Source organism: Canis aureus, chromosome 1, assembly GCF_053574225.1.
Source record: "Canis aureus isolate CA01 chromosome 1, VMU_Caureus_v.1.0, whole genome shotgun sequence".
In the NCBI taxonomy this organism is placed as follows: domain Eukaryota; kingdom Metazoa; phylum Chordata; class Mammalia; order Carnivora; family Canidae; genus Canis; species Canis aureus.
In genome coordinates, this window is record NC_135611.1 from 94,864,132 (window position 1) to 94,882,241 (window position 18,110).

At 38.0% G+C, this 18,110-nt stretch overlaps 1 long non-coding RNA gene across 2 annotated transcripts in view; it reads left to right on the forward strand.

Moving 5' to 3' along the window:
- LOC144320773 (uncharacterized) overlaps positions 1 to 6,281 on the forward strand; it is a 44,805-nt gene extending 38,524 nt beyond the window's left edge. For both annotated transcript variants that reach the window (XR_013386414.1, XR_013386411.1), the window contains one exon: positions 6,089 to 6,281. This is a non-coding gene — a long non-coding RNA (uncharacterized LOC144320773). The remainder of the gene's footprint in view (positions 1 to 6,088) is intronic.
- Positions 6,282 to 18,110: the final 11,829 nt, after the last annotated feature.

Below are 18,110 nucleotides of genomic sequence, written 5' to 3' on the forward strand. Positions count from 1 at the left end.
AATGGTCCTGGGAAAACTGAATATCTAGAAGTTAAATAATGAGTTTGAGTTCTTACCTTATACCATATATGGAAATAAGTTTAAAATGTATCAGAGATCTAAATGTAAAGGCTAAAGCTGTAGAACACACAAAAGAAACTTTGAGGAAAATCTTCATGACATTGGATTTGGTATTTTATGGATAATGACACCAAAAGCATAAGCAATGAGAGAAAAATTAATTGGACTTTATCAAAATTAAAAACTTTGTGCATCAAAAAATATTAGCAAGTGAGGGAAAAAGTAACTCACAGAATGGGAGCAAATATTTGCAAATTACATACTTGTTAAGGGATTAATATCCAGAATATACAAATACTACAACTCAAGAATAAAAAAGACAAAGACCCAAAATAAAAAATAGACTAAGGACTTGAACAGACACTTCACTGATGAAGATACACAAATGGCCAAAAAGCACATGAAAAAGTCTCAGTTTTACTCACCATTGAGGAAATGCAAGACAAACCCCAATGAGATAGCACTTCACACCCAGTAGGATGGCTATTATCAAAAAAAGCTAGAACAACAAGTGTTGGTAAGGATATTTAAGAACTGAAATGCATGCGCATTTTTTAGTGGTGCAGCTGCTGTGGAAAACAGTGTGGCAGTTCCTCAAAAAGCTGGATGATATGATCTAGTAATTCCACTTCTAGGTATTTACCATCCCCTCCCCACAAACTGAAAGCAATGACTCAGGGAGATACTTGTAGACCAACATTCACAGCAGCACTATTCACAGTAGTCAAAGCGTGAAAACAACACGAATGTCCATCAACAGATGAATGGATGAACAAATGTGGTATATACATACTATGGGATATTAGTCAGCCTTAGAATAAAGATTTTGACACATGCTCCATATGTGAACCTCAAAAATATTATGCTAAGTGTAATGAGCCAAACACAATAGAAAAATATATGAATCCACTCATGTGATGTACTAAGAATAGTTAAATGCATAAAGACAGAAAATAGAATAAAGGTTACCTGGGGCAGAGTAAAGGGAGAAATGATGAGTTATTGCTTAATGGGTATAGAGTGTCCTGAATGATGAGAAAGTTCTAGAAATGGGTAGTGGTGGTTAATATCATAAATGTTAATGCTTCTACATTGTACAATTAAAAATGGATAAAGGCGCGCTTAGATGGCTCAATCAGCTAAGTGTCTGACTCTTGATTTCAGCTCAGGTCTTGATCTCAGGGTTCTGAGTTCAAGACCTGTGTTGGGCTCTATACTGGGTGTGGAGCCTACTTAAAAAAAAAGTTTTAAAATGGTAATAGTTATGATAAATGATAAAATGGTATATTTTATGCATATTTTACTATGATAAAAATAATTCAGAAAAAAATAGGATTTATATTTCTACTAAGATCAAGTGAAATTAAAATCTATTATTTTATTTAACTGAATGATTAGTCTTGCACAATAGACCAAATAATGCTGGTGTTTGTAATATTTCTTGAAATTAGCATTCTTATTTTGTAATTACTAAAGCTGTAAGAATTTTTTTTTTCTTGATATGAATCCAGGAGTATTTTTTCTTTTATTAAGCCAAATGATAATCATTTTTTGAAAGTTTGAAATGTCTATCATGAAAACATGATGATAATTACATCTAAAACTTTTATCCATTTCTTAGTAAATATTATGATTGAAGTAATCAACAAAATCCTAAACTGATAGTTATAAGTAAAAATATTTTTGAAGAATCATATAGCTTGGAAATGTTGAAAACAATAATGAAATACAAAAAATACAGTTGGTAGGAAGAATCAGCACAAAAATATTGACAGCAGGTAGGACTTTACATGGTAAGATGTTTTGTTTGGTAAAAATGAACAGATAATTAAAATATTTTTGACAAAGTTGAAATATTTAAGATCTTGAAAGGTTGCATTTAGTTAACAACTGTGTGCAAAACAAAGTACACATTGGCATGAAATAGACTTAGTAAACCTTGATCAGTAAATAAAGTTTTTTTTCTAAAATATTAAGTAATAAGTAAGGAATTAGAACCACAAAAATACATTTAGTGAAAAAAACCCTAAAAATTAGAAATATTTTATCCATAGTGTTAGGAAGACAGTATTAATTAAGTGAATATTTTAATGAGACTCAGTTTTGAGACAATTTTGATTAAAGTTTTGTATTCTTGTGATAAATGTGGAAGCAGCAAGGTCAACACATAAACTGCAACAAAATGGCAGTAGCAGGGATGCCTGGGTGGCTCAGCGGTTGAGCAACTGCCTTCAGCTCAGGGCTTGATCCCGGGTCCAGGGATAGAGTCGCTGAATTGGGCTCCCTGTGAGGAGACTGCCTCTCCCTCTGTCTATGTCTCCCCGTCTCTCTGTATGTCTCTCATGAATAAATAAATAAATAAAATCTTTTTAAAAATGGCAGTAACAAAACTATTGAATCAAGATATCTTGTAACATCAGGTTTTCTGGTCCTTTGCCTTAAATTTTGGAAGGCTTCTCTAAGAAGCAAAGAGACGACTGTACACTTGCTTTTAAACCCTATACCTAGCACTAAGGACCAAAGATGTATTTTGTTTCAGGAAAAAAAAAAATACACTTTACCAATTTTCTTTCCCTTAATGATCTTTTTGATTCTCAAAAGATCTGTATTAGCATCTGTCCTCAATAAATTACTGTGGAATGATCCCAAATAAATTTCTGTGTATTTCTTGAAGTTTGAGGAACTCTAGGAGAATAATTTGGTATTATAGAAATGACAAGATCAACCATATTTTATTTTATTTTATTTTATTTTATTTTATTTTATTTTATTTTATTTTATTTTAAAGATTTTCTTTATTTATTCATGAGAGACACACAAAGAGAGAGGCAGAGACACGGGCAGAGTCCCAGGAACAGGGATCATGACTTGAGCCAAAGGCAGATGCTCAACCACTAAGCCACCCAGGTGCCCCAAGATCAGCCATATTTTAAAATGTAGTTCTATATCTCACAAATTATATGATCTCAATAAATTGTTACATCTCCATCCTCTATTTCCTCATCTATTTTACAGACTATGACCCTTACTTCATACATTTAATGTGAAGATTAAATAGAACACTATTTGTAAGTCGCTTGGCATATCAAATGTTACTTGACAAATTATCATTTGTCTTCCTTCCAATAAGAATTGTGAACCAAAGTCAGTTCATTAATTCTTTATCTAGATAAACCTCTATTCAATTTTGCATTCAAATATCTTTATATTTATATTCCAAATTCAATGTTTAACTCATTGCTCTCATCGTTAAGTTTCATGGTAATCTTACATGTCTAACTCTGATTCAGGTGGGCTGTTTGAACTGCAAGGGGTCAAGTCCATCTTGCTAGTTCAGGGAGCAATTTTTGTTAGGACCCCTGTGTCTAGGAGGGAGGCAAGGCTCATGCCAGCAGGATAGGTTGTCTTGTTGGCAGGGAGGATCTTTGTTAAATTAGGGAACACTGAGGCTCCAACACAATTTGGAAGGGCTTGGGTATCTCGTTGTTTCTTTCATTACCACACAGTCGTATAACAACCTATTAGCATGACTGTTCAATCCAAAGTTACTTAGTACACAGCATACATTAGACAATGTGATAAGCTAAGGCAGACTTTTATCTCAGAGGGGTTTTATTGTGTGTACATGTGGTGGTTTTCTTCTTGTTGTTGTTTGTATGTATTTTTTTTTCATTTCTAAGCATAGGATAGAATACATGAAAGAAAATAGGTGGTAGGGAATAAAATAATCACCTCTCGTAGGGAAAACGTCTTTTGAAAGATTAATTGTGTGGATTGGTGGCTGTTTTTCTTGAGTGGAAAGACTCTGGATGTTGTCTAAGAGTATCTTCAACAATATCAGATATCAACAAAAATGTGACATTAATGAGAGAAGCACCATGATAAATAATTCCTTTTTCATGGTTCCAAAAAGTTTTCAGTAGCAGCACACTCCAAAGGAGGGTATTATTACAACACATTATGGATCTGAAATGACAAATTATAGATCTGAAATGACAAATTATGGTGATAAAACTTAGGGGAAAGAGCAAGGAAAATTAAATCTGTAGACTGGAGTTTTGTTTTTAGTTGAATCATCTTAGGTAAGTCTCTTAAACATACTGGCTGATTTTCCTCATTTGACTAAGAAGCTAACTAGAGCAGATTCAGTTTGCAAGCTCAAATAATTTTAAATTTCAGGCAGGTTAAAATAAATAATTAGTAGTTCTTTGACAACCAAGAAACATTTTCACAATGATAGAAAAAGCCTATTTCCACACCTATGTCAGGAGTTGGAAATAGTTGTTTAGGTCTTGCCTGGTGCTTGCACAGCCAGAATGAATTCAGAAGTGTGTGTGTATGTGTGTGTGTGCGCACGCACGCACGCGTGTGTCTAGCTAATTAAAATATCTTCAAGGACACAGCATTTTATGATGGAATATTCTTTAGTGTGAACTGAAGTTTTAAAATTCCATGATTTTGTAACTTTTCTTTAACTAAATCATCTTTGCCAGAGGAGCTTTTAGGCTGACTCCTCCTGTTTCTGGTTTCAAAGCACTTATTCTTTTACAATTTACCTCTAAAATGGAAAAGATAACAGAAATTAGAGAATTTTTGAAACACTATTGCTGCCCTTGATTTTATTTCATTCTCTAAGAATTGCTTTTAATCATTCTTGTTGGGATATAATGTATGTATCATACAATTTTCCCACATAAAGTGCACATTTATTTTTTTTAGTGTAGTGACAGAGTTGTGCATTCCTAATGATTATATAATTTTGGAATATTTTCATCACACCAAAAAGAAACTCCCTAAAATGAGCAGTCATTCCGTATCTCCAAGCGCTACCACTGCCCAGTCTCTGGCAAACACTAATCCACTTTCTGTTTCTGTAGATTTACCTATTCTGGAAAGTTCACAAGAATGGAATCATACATACGTAGTGTTTTTGTTTTTGTTTTGGTCTGGTGTCTTTCATTGTTTGCCCTGCTTATCTATGTTGTAGCATGTGTCACTACCTCACTTCTTTTTATTATAGAATAATACTCCTTTGTGTGGGTATGCCACATTTTATTCATTCATCGATCAATTTATGGGCATTTAGGTCATTTCCACTTCTTGGCCACGTGGATAATTCTGCTTTGAGTTTGTAGAAATCGTTGTACAAACATTTCATGAATTTCTACTATGTATTAAGCACGACAGATAAAACAGTGAGAAAAAAAGGTTACAACCTGTCCTCATGTGTCTATAATCTAGTGTCTAACAGCAAACAAGAAAGTGAAAAAGGACTATAAACACACACACAAACAGAAAATTGCGACTCATAGAGCACTTCAAAAGAAACAAACCAGGTTTGAAAGAGAATAATTGAAGGATCCCACTTTAATGAGATCTGAGCAGGAGCCAAGTCATGCAAAGGCTGAGGAAAGAACATTCTGGGTAGCATGCATGAATGGTAATGGAAAGATGCATTGTTGGGAGGAGTCTGATTTCTCTGGGAAATTGAAAAATGGCATCCATGATGACAGTAGAGTAAAAGGAGATGAATAGCACCAGTAAATGGAAACAAAACTGCATAGGTGTTTTAGCCCAAAGAAGGAATCTGCATTACACTCTCAATTAAATGATAAATCATTGAAGGGTTCTCGATAGGGAAAGAAACTACCTTATTTACGTTTTAAATAATCTGTTGTCCTTGGAAAACCTAATAGGGGGATATGAAAGAAAACGTAGACAGATAAGTTAGGAGTCTATGACAATTTCCAAGTGAGAGACTAGAGTGACTTGGATCTTGGATGAACCAGTGGGTATGGAAAGTGCAGAAGGATTTGGGATTTGATTTGGATTTGGGGAAAGAGCGTCAACGGCAGTGGTCCCCAGTGACCATGCCTCACCTCTATCCACATTCTTATGTGGTTCCTCTCTGACTCTGGACTTAGCCAGCTGACATGTTTTGACCCACAAGACATTAACAAATGTGTTACAAACAAGGACTTGAAAATGCGCCTTCATCATGGTGTTTGCCCTTTTTTGTTGCCTTTAGACTGCCATGTGAAGAAGCCAAAGCCAGTTTCACAGGTGATTAGACCATATCTGGTAGATATGGGCTGTTACAGCTGAGGCACTACCAGGAGCCAGCCAACCCACCAGCTAATGCTGCCACTTGAGTGCATTCCCTAAGACCAAGAGAAAAGCCATACAGTTGTATCTAGCCCAAATTGCTGACCCGCAAAACTACGAGCTAATAAAGTGTTTATTTTTTTAAGCTACTAAGTTTTGGGGTCATTTTTTACACAGCTAGGTAACTGATACTGAGACAGAATTAGCTGATGGGATGGATGCATCTGGGAAAATAATGAGCCAAATACGTTACAGAAGTTTCTGCTTGAGTGGTTGGGTTGATGGTTTAACATCTGGAAGTGGGAGTGGGAACAGGACTAGGGGGATCAAAGGTGTGGATTTAGATGTGTTAATTCTTAGAGTTACAACCTACAGATATAAACTGGGAAGTTGCAACATAAAGTTGGCAGGATAAAGTCTGAAAAATAAGCTTATTTTGCAAACTTTATGTTTTTATAAGCTGATATATTTAAAAATGCATTTTAGAAGAAAAATCTCATGGTTCTTGTTTTTTTTAATGGGGTACCTATTAGTTTCTTGTGAAGAAAATTCTTGTGTTTAATTTGGAAAATACTAAATAATCCAATCCCTTACTTTACAAAGGGTCATCAGGGCTGGAGAAGCACAGTAACTTGTCTGAGGTCACAGAGCTCATTACTGGAGGTCCTTGTGCACAAGCCTGATTCTCTTGTCTTAATCATTCCATTGCCCCTTCTTCATGGCATGCACTCCCTAAGAGAGCCTCTGTATCAGACACTCCTATTACTCCCAGAGGAAGCCAGGTAACATCAGTAAGAGAATGTAGATGGTAAATATAACAAACACAAGATGCCCAACCCCCATGTTGGATACACAATGAGAGTGAGTGTAGTGATATAGCATGATGGAGAATCTCATATTTCATCCTACAGAGGCTGCTGCTCCTCACTTTTAGCCAGTTACTGCCAAGTTTTGTAGATCTTAATTTTTTTGAAATAAGAAGCTGGTAATCTGTATTTTTAAAAGTTATTATTTAAATTCCTATTAACATACAGTGTGATATTAGTTTCAAGTGTACAATATAGTGATGCAACACTTCCATACAACACCTGGTGCTCATCACAACAGGTGCCCTCCTTCATCCTCATCACCTGTTTCACCCATCCCTGCACCCACCTCCCCTCTGGTGTTAGGAAAACTGGACAACAACATGCAAAAGAATGAAACTAGATCACTTTCTTACACTACACGCAAAAATAAATTCCGAATGGATGAAAGACCTAAATATGAGACCTGAAACCATAAAAATTCTAGAGGAGAACACAGGCAGTAATCTCTTTGATATTGGCTATAGCAACTTCTTTCTAGATATGTCTCCTGAGGGAAGGGAAACAAAAGCAAAAATAAACCATTGGACTTCATCAAAATAAAAAGCTCCTATAGAGTGAAAGAAACAATCAACAAAACTAAAAGGCAACCTATAGAATAGGAGAAGATATTTGCAAATTACATAATTGATGAAAGTTTAGCATCCAAAATATATAAAGAACTTATAAAACTCAATACCCCAAAAATGAATAATCCAATTCAAAATGAGCAGAAGACACAAATAGACATTTATCCAAAAAATACATACAGATGGCCAACAGGCACATGAAAAGAAGCTCAATATCATTTATAATCAGGGAAATGCAAGTCAAAAGTACAATGAGATATCACCTCACACCTGTCAGAATGGCTAAAATCAACAACACAAGAAACGACAGGTGTTGGTGAGGATGTGGAGAAAAGGGAACCCTCTTGCACTGTTGGTGGGAATGCAAACTGGTGCAGCCACTCTGGAGAACAGTGTGGAGTTTCCTCAAAAGGTTAAAAAAGAAACTACCCTACGATACAGCAATTGCACTACTAGGTGTTTACCCAAAGGATACAAAAAAACAAAACAAAAACAAACAATTCAAAGGGATATATGCACCCTGATGTTTATAACAGCATTATCTACAATAGCCAAATTATGGAAGCTGGTAATTTACATCTTTATTACAAATTTCATTTTTAAATGCAGATAACAAATTCATTGTAAAGAACAAGAACAAAACAAAACAAAATATGGAATCGATCCAGTCTCTGGGCTGCCAAATGCCAAGCTCAAGAGTGACATAGGCAGAGAATGTAAAGCACTGGACCATGGTGCATATGGATCTACTCATGTGAGGATCCCCCAGAGGCCCATGTCAGTCCCTACCATGACTCTGGAGGACCTGAGCTACTTCTGTGTCCTGAGGATACTCCACTTTCTAAAACCCAGAGGTCCTGATAATCACCCATTACATTTAGGAGTCTGTATTATTAGAATCCCTAAGTTGGAGACTTGAAGTTCTTAGACATTTATGATTCCTCAAGAAATAAATACCTTTATTTTCCCCCAAGCAAGCATATTATCTGACTAAAGTGTGTGAATTAAGTGTCCTCTGAGGTTCAAAACAAATCCTCTTATGTTCCAAACTTCTAAAGTCTAATTAACATATATTCTTTTGTGCTGTTAAGTCAACAAGAAAAGATGTTGATATTTTGGGTTCACTAGAGCATTATTGAGCACTTCATGATATCTCGTGGATAAAGGTGTCCAATAGATGACATCTGAAGCTGTGTATGTTAACCAATTAGGTTAACACTGATTGAGTGAGTGCTTCCTATACACGGGACATTGAACACATTGTCAGAAAAGCTCAGTTCTACTTGTGAAATCCAATGCAGTAGATTCAAATGAATAGATTGTTTGCACTATACTTCATTTGCATATATTTGTTTATTAAGTTGGTTAAAAGTATAACTTCTTCATATTAAAAAGTTCTTCGGCAGGTCCATAATGTTCACCATAGTGTCTTTAGTAACAGTAAAGTGTTGAAGCATCCATTATTAGAAAACTTGAAATATAAAATGATCCACAAATGCTCTGTAACATCATAAAGGAGTTAGAAGTAATGCAGTAATAGAAATAAGTTTAAAAGTCATCATGTTAATGAAAAAGTATGAAACAGAATACAGTTAAGAGCAAAATGCAATGCTGTTTTGCACACTAAAACACACTGAATTTTAAGTATTATGTAAGGAAGTACATCAGAGTGTGGAAGGAGTGTTGGAAGGATCTACACTTTGCAAGATAATTGAGACTAAAGTGACTACATTGGAGCTGGGAGTGTGAAGGAAAAACAACAAAGCAGAACAAAGGAGGCTCTTGGACCAGCCATCAGGGTTCCTCATGCCATGAAGTGGAGGTATGTGTGGCTATTTCCACCCTGGCAGCCATCATTACCAGCACCCTGAGATTCCATATTATGTAGATGGCATCTGGGAGAGGTTCTGCTGGATCCTTGCACAGTTCCCTCCCTCTCCACCAAGTCCTCTGAAAGTCCCTGGTCTCAGAGATTCCCAAAGCCTATGTCTGCAAGCTGGGGAACTCAGTCTCAGGGGTTTGCTTCCTGGCCTAGCTCACTGATATCTGACTGCCTCACTAAATCTGATGAGGAAAGCACCTGATGAGGGAACAGCCTTAAAATCATATAAGGCATCATAGAGTCATTGGCAGTGAGATGTGTTACTAAGACTCTAGTGTCCATGTCAAGCTAACAGCACAAGAGGACAGACAGGTGTGTACCCTAATGTTTTAGTGTCAGCTCTGCTGAGAAATGGAGCCAGAGCTAGGCTGCTTATCAGTGGTACACACCTGTCAAATATGTCCATTGCCAGAGTGGGTTGGGCCTGGGAGTTCTGGGAGACCCAAGTAAGCAACAGCAAGAGTCTTAGCCGTAGGATTTAATACAGAAGGGAAAGTACCATGTAGAAGATGAGACTACTGTCAGGTTCCAGATGTGCTTAGAACCCAAGGAAATGACAAGAGGCTAGGTCTGAACAGGTGAACTGAAGTCTGGAATCACTAGTGTTGTATGACGAAACACCTGATATGGTAAGGCAGGTAGCCTTGCAAACTCAGAAGCAGAGCAGAAAGGCAGGGTGGTCCAAGCAGGCAGTGAGGCCTGGTACCTGGAAGGTGATGCTACAAGGATCGAGGACCTGACAGACCACAGGAAGCCGAAGGTCAGGGGCAGCATCAGGGACAGACCCAGCTCGACTGCCAAAAGGACAGGCAGGGGGCAGGGAGTCTCCTCCAGCCTGGGGCTAGGGCACAAGTGTACAGGCTGGTCATGGGGTGAAGCACACTGGAAGAAAGGAGACGAGATGTTCTGAGGGACCAACTGAAGGGCACAGTCATCCTTAGATTATTGTATCATGGGCACAGCCGTAGCTACAAAGATATAACCAGGCACCGAGTCTAATTCTTTAAACCAAGAACTGGATTTGGGTTTGGGAAAAATCATCGAAAACCTCTGCCTTCTCCTGAAGAGCCATGTCTAGTTGATTGGCAAGCTCTAGGGCTATTAACCCCCAATGTCTTCCAGATGACACCCCTGTTTCCAGCCCACGTTGTCTCTCTTCTTCAGATTATTTTTCTTGGGCATTCATCACTTCTACAGAATTTCTTTTTAAGAATCACTAAATCCATAGTTTAAAAATAACATCAGCATCTTATTTGCTCCAAGAGGGCAAAGAAAGATACTGTAAATGTCTAACATTTTTCTGTCAGATCCATTCAGAATCATATTGGATAAAAAAGAGCCTTTGGAAGCCATAAAACTTAGAGCAATTGCACTTTTCATTTACTTGTTTCTAAAGGTTGTTCACTGAATTGAGTCTGCAAGTGACATTTCAGTTCATCGGCCATCAACACGTATATTTTAGGATGTGCTCTTTCTCAGAATTTGAGAAGGTTAAAGCTAAAGCATGCCATCAATCTGTTATGTGTCTGCCAGAAAGCCAAGTGCAATTGAAGTTCATATGATCAAAGAAAAACAGCAGAGCGATAACTCTGGTACTTGCAGGCACTTAAACGTTGAACGAGAGTTTTTCAAATGGAAGAAAAATGGTGTGTAATTTTTCAAATCTCATCATATTAAGATAAAAATAAACAGAATTTTATATATGGGTGGGATTTTTTTTTTTTTTTTTTTTTTGGCTCAGCATCACAGGTCAATATATTTTAAACTACTTCTTTGTAGAGGAGGGAGTCTTGATTTGTCTTCTGGCAATTCTTTCAGAACTAATACTAAGAGCTTAATAAACCCTTCCTCATGTCACTGGGTCTTCTCATGTGCTGTTCCCCCTCCCTGAAATGCCCTTCCCTCCTCTCTTAGGTCTCCTTGTTCTTCCAAGAACAGGTCTAAAGCTGTTATCATCCCCTTGCTCTGGCAAGTCCTTCTGGTGGGCATCTTCTGAGTGCTAGCTAGGCCTTCAGTTCCATAGTCACAGAGTATAAGGAGAGATTTTATTTTGCAGTGATTCGTCATCTCCCTCACTTGACCATAAGCACCATTAGGGCAATGACCATATTGTATGTATTCTTACTGTATTCTTTTACTGTATTCTTCACATGGGCTTCAGTAACTGTGTGCTGAAAGAATGAATGTGTGCAATGTGCACATGTGCATACGTGTGTGAAGCATGTGTGTATACATATATATAATATGTATGTACGCATGTGTGTTCTGTACACGTCTCTGTGCATGTGTGTACAGTATCACGTCTGTTTGTGTGTATGCATTCTTTCCAAAGTGATCCATAGGAAACTAGAACATTTCAGGAAGAATGGAGAGGCATGTCCTCTGCAGGAAAGAAATCAAAGGGGACCCAAAACAGAGTGTCAGAGGCCTCCTTAGACTCATCTGCTAGGCCTGGGCAGTCCAGCCCTGGGTTGGCTCACAAGAGCACAGCTCTGGGACAGTTTTTAGAGTGAAAAGCTCAGACTGCAGGAAGGCATGGTTGAAGAATTAAGGTGTCAAGTGGATGGTCATGGTTGGACCAAGATGCATATTCTAGGCTCAGAGTAATGCCTGTATAAAGAGGTTTGGCTTTTCCCAAAGATAAGTGAAGCAGTGAGCTCCTGAGGTTTGACCCCCAGGGGTAGGAGATCAGTGACTATCCAGGAAGAAGAGCCAGGCTGGCAGTGGGAGCACTGTGGGAAGGTCTTGGCCATGTTTTTTGATGTGAAATCTTGAAACACTCATGTTGTCCCCAGTTCCAAGCTTTGTTTGCCACATACATGCTCCGTTAGATAGCCATCCCCATGCCATCAATAATATACACCGTAGTCACTCATCCTGAGGTCCGTGGTGCTTTGAGGAATTGGCGGGGCGGTGGGGAGGGGGGGGCAGTCTGTAAAGGGCCACAGTAGCACTGGTCTGAAGAAGCAAAGGTCCTGGATTTCATGGTTGCAAACTGAGGCAAAAAGATCCCAAAGGGGGAAAAAAAAAGACACCAAAGGGTATGTGAAGAGTGTGGAAGAATGATGTCTTTAAAGCAGGTAAAGAGAGGAGCTGATGGGAAAGAAACCTCAATTATTCCAGGACTAGGAAGACTTTGATGTGAGACAAGCAAGGGTGGAGGCTGGACGGTCGGCAAGGATTGGAATAGTGGGGCTTAGAGGGAAGGGGAAGAGGATGCAGGGATTTGTGGCAAGACACAGGGCCTCCTTTCTTGGTAGGCCTGACCTTGGCAGGAAGGAGGATGGACTCCTCCTCCAGAGGTTTCTGAGCATAGTTGATCAGATCTGTGATTTGGAAAGACAACTGAGCTGTTTGGGATATGAAGGCGAGTAGAAAATTATATAAGGATGAGACCAGCTGGCAAGATCAGAACATCAACCTATTAGAACAAACAAACAAACAAACGAACAAACAAAAAAACACCTACTTTTCTATAACCTATTAAGAATTGACTGTGGGGGATCCCTGGGTGGCTCAGCGGTTTGGCGCCTGACTTTGGTCCAGGGTGTGATCCTGGAGTCACGGAATCGAGTCCCACATCGGGCTCCCTGCATGGAGCCTGCTTCTCCCTCTGCCTGTGTCTCTGCCTCTCTCTCTCTCTCTCAGTCTGTGTCTCTCATGAATAAATAAATAAAATATTAAAAAAAAAAAAGAATTGACTGTGAATCTTATTGAAAAAAAAAGCGGGGGGGATGAATAACACCTTAGTAGATATGCCAGGAGGGGAAGAAGTGACTCCCACATATCAAGAATCACTGGAGGTCACTCACAGCAGTCAGTTCACACTCACGTGACTATGGCACATGGCTATCCCACTTGTGACTGCCTCACACAGGATGGGGTCAGTCAGGGAGTGTGAAAATGATTTTTGTAGTGTGTTCAGTGAATGTGTCTTTAAATGATCAGAGAAGGAACAAATAAATTAAAGAAAATATATATGCATTGACTGTAATCTATTTTCTCTCTCAGACACATCCTCATACTTGGCAGGTGCTGAATCTGTAAACTGTAAAGCCAATTTCATGATTTGAGAGATCTTCCTGATAATAGTTCAGCCAAAATTAAATGCTAGGTCAGCAACCTTCTAGGGCACTTATTGGAGTTTGGTCGTATGACAGATTATATGTAATTTGCATTACATGAGATTCATAAATTTAGAAAGCAGGTTAATTTTGTCCTGAAAGTGGATTAATTGCTTTAATATTTTCCAACTTTACTGCAATCTTTAGTATATAACATAATTGATTTAATCTCATCTTTTCACTTGATTTAAATATAAAGAACACTGAGTAACCATGAAATGCCAATTCTTCTGATAGGTTTTTAGATATATGGTGATAGAACTCCTGATGCTTAGAGATTTTTATTATTTGTATTTGGTCTTTGTTTTTAGATACACTTTTACCTACAGAAGTGATCTCGAATAGGTAAAGAAAGGACTATGCCATTTTGCTCTTAAGCCTCAAAGCCCTTGTCTAGAGAAAATATAGAAAATCAATATGAAGTGTCTTGAGGGCTTTGTAAAGGTAGTGCCTGCAACTCTGCTCCTTGTGAAGATTAGGTACATGTAACGTCCTCAAATGACTCAGCTAGAAATTGACACGCCAGACTTGAATTCAGGTTTACCTGACCTTACATCCCATGTGTTCAACCGCCTGCTACACCACTTCTTTACAAAAACAGAGCACTGTAACATTTAGGCACTTTATCTTTCACTTATTCAAAAGGCATTTATTTAGCGTCTACAGTATGAGCTGTGTTGAATACTAGAAATACAAAGATGAAGAAAGTGAAAGTGTTTGTAATGGATGTTGTGTCTATATACTATGGCATTGAAGTAAAGATTAAATTATGCATATTTCTTTAGGGTGTCTTTTTTTCAGCATTTACTTGAAAGCCAATGACATTAGTGCAAAATGCATAGAGAGCTGTTAAATGAGTTTTTTTTTTTTTTTAAAAAGAGAAGTTTGGTGGTTCAGATTGGAGAATATTAGAAAGCAGTTACTTCTTTACATGCATTATTTACTATTTCCAAGTCTATATAAGAAGCTTAGAAAAGCTGGTTAGTCAAATTTTTTTAAGTGAATGGCTTTAAATGAACAATTCATCTGTCCAGTTATGAGCAATGTTCTAGGGGGGGCCTGGCTGGCTCAGTTGGAAGAGTAGGTGACTCTTGATCTTGGGGTTGTGAGTTCAAGCCCCATTATGGGTATAGAGGTGACTTAAAAGTAATAAAACTTTTTTTAAAAACTTACTTTGCTGCTTCTCCCTCTGCCTGTGTCTCTGCCTCTCTCTCTCTCTGTGACTATCATAAATAAATAAATAAATAAAAAAAAAAAAAAAAGGGATCCCTGGGTGGCACAGCGGTTTAGCGCCTGCCTTTGGCCCAGGGCGCGATCCTGGAGATCCGGGATCAAATCTCACGTCGGGCTTCCAGTGCATGGAGCCTGCTTCTCCCTCTGCCTGTGTCTCTGCCTCTCTCTCTCTCTGTGACTATCATAAATAAATAAAAATTAAAAAAAAATAAAATAAAATAAAAATAAAAATAAAAACTTACTTTGTTATTAAAAAGGCCCCCACAATATTCAAAACATTGGTTGATATTTCGATTCAGCCAAAAAACCTCATAATGTGCAAAAATGGCTAAAACATGAAGAGAACTTATAAAGTTGTGCAAGTCTATTGTTGTGACTTTACCAATTTCGGAGGCTGAGCAGTCTCCAGCTCTGTCCCTCAGAGCTCCTTCTGCTTGTTCTGACATCATCACATGGTCCCTCGTGGTAGAGATGCACAGAGTAGCCCCTATCCCCGCAGCCACGCCCCAGACCGGACATGGAAGAAAAGAGCATTGTTTCACTCACACATTAAACAAACTCATAGTCCTTACTCTGACTGGACTGCTATAAGATGCACACCTGTTCATGATCAATTCACCAGGACAATGGCCATGACAACCAGGCAAGTCTATCTGAAATGGACCCTGAAGCTTCAAATAGGGTCCATTCTATAAAATCTTCATAGATGCATTGCCTACCACAAAACACTATGACAAATAATACAAAATACAGTTTCAACATTAGAGAATTTCAAAACAACACCCAACAAGTTATTGATTTTGCATAGTTTCTTCTATTTAATTCAGTGCTATCGATTTGGAAGATTTGGGGCATAATTTTTTTTTTAATTTTATTTATTTGAGAGAGACAGAGACAGAGATAGTGAGAGAGCATGAGCAGAGAGGAGAGGGAGAAGCAGGTGAGACTCAATCCAAGGACCCTGGGATCATGACCTGAGCTGAGAGCAGATGCTTAACTAACTGAGCCACCCAGGCACCCAAACTTTGAATATAATTTAAATGACCCTAAATATTTGCAGTGAGATTACATCTACTTATTAAACGATTTTCAAACATTTAGCTATTATAAAGTACTATGTATTCAACTATCGAATCCTCTGAAATTGTCTCTTTTAAAGAATCTTCCATCTTATAAAGTAAAACAAAGATAATTTGTGATATATTTCAATTCAACTTGGGTTTTTTGGATGGAAAGGGTTCTTAAGATTAAAAACAGTGTAATCACTATAAACTGTACATCTTTTTAGTTGACTGTTTTCTAGGGAGCTGATAGGAGCTCTTACTTGTTTTGTGAATTCAGGCATGGCTCTACATGTCCTGTCTTAGAAAAGGTACAAAGGCTTCACAACCAAATGCACAATAAAGAATAAAGCAATGGTGGGGGAGGGCCCACTTGGGTGGCTCAGTTGGTGAAGCATCCAACTCTTGGTTTCAGCTCAGGTTGTGAGATCTGGTCGTGAGATCAGGTCTCAAGGTCGTGAGATCAAGCCCTGCATCGAGCGCCACGCTCAGCAAGGAGTCTACTTAAGACTCTCTTTCTCTCTAAAATAAACAAATAAATCTTAAAAGAAAAAAAAAAGAATAAAGCAATGGGGCTTATTCTTCCACCAGAAAGTTCATTGTCTTCCTATTAAAATTTATTACACACGGGGATCCCTGGGTGGCGCAGCGGTTTGGCGCCTGCCTTTGGCCCAAGGCGCGATCCTGGAGACCTGGGATCGAATCCCACATCAGGCTCCCGGTGCATGGAGCCTGCTTCTCCCTCTGCCTGTGTCTCTGCCTCTTTCTCTCTCTCTCTGTGACTATCATAAATAAATAAAAATTAAAAAAAAAAAATTTATTACACATGAACAATGGAAGCACAAATTTCCAACTTATTGAGTTACTTTATCAATCATCTTTTTAGAATATAAAATTTTATTTTATTTTATTTTTTTAAATTTTTATTTATTTATTACAGTCACACACAGAGAGAGAGAGAGAGGCACAGACATAGGCAGAGGGAGAAGCAGGCTCCATGCACCGGGAGCCCGTCGGGGGACTCGATCCCGGGTCCCCAGGATCGCGCCCTGGGCCAAAGGCAGGCGCTAAACCGCTGCGCCACCCAGGGATCCCAGAATATACAATTTTAGATGAGTATTGCTAACTTCATTATTGGAGACTGAAGTTTTCAAAAGACAACTTAAAACTTGGGATTTGTCCTTTACCTCATTTGCAAAATAGTATCATAAACAAAGATTTTTTCCCCCAAAAGACTGACATTTTAACAAACTGGATTTAATGGAAGTTTAGGAATATTGAACTAAAACAATTCAACACTTGTATATGACACACTTGAGTGTTTGAAATTGTGGTTTTTTGGTAAATGATATTTGTTAAATTGAATGAGTTTAATCATGGGTTGACTAATAAATCTAGCAATAGAACCAAGGACTGCTCACTAGGATACTCGCTATCAGCTTTTCTTACAATTTTTACCAATTGATATATTTTAGTAGAGCTCTGGTGAAAAAGAAAGACCCATGTCCAAGAATTTGAAATAGTCAATGAAGATTAGGAGACCTTTGCTGAACAAAGCAAGGCAGTGATTCTGTGATGCATCAGATTCATAGAATAGGAATAGAATTTAGAGATGTCAAAGCCATGCATATTCTGAGTGAGGGCCCAGAAGACTAGAGGGACTCACTGACTTGTCCAGGGTCATACAGGTTGAGATGAACCAATGGTCCTCATTCCTACTTCTCTTCCATGACATCAAATGAAGGCTGAATTTCAAGCCCCTATTCATGTCCTCTCTCTTCCCAGAGTCCCTTCTGAAAAACAAAATATTGTAAGTACTTTATTTACATTCTGATCTCTGGTGCCTGCATTAAATATTAAGCATTTCTCATGGTGACATATCTGATGACAAAGGCTGGGTGCAGGCCTCATTCCTTAATAATAGGTACTCCATAAATGCTTACTAGTTTTAATAGATTTCAACACATTTTAAAGTACTTGAGAATGTTTTCTAAAATTATATAATTGGAGCCATCTCAGTCATATATCTTCTGAGGACAAAATATATCTGTTAGAGAAAAATGCTAAAGTCAGAAAATGTTGCTGTCTTCCAGGTCAACAGATTTAGTGAGCTACGTTACTCTAAGAAATATCTTTATGGAGAGATAGAGAGTGTTCTCTCTTATTCTTTTTATTACTTTCATATTGTTGAATATATGGCACCAGAAATA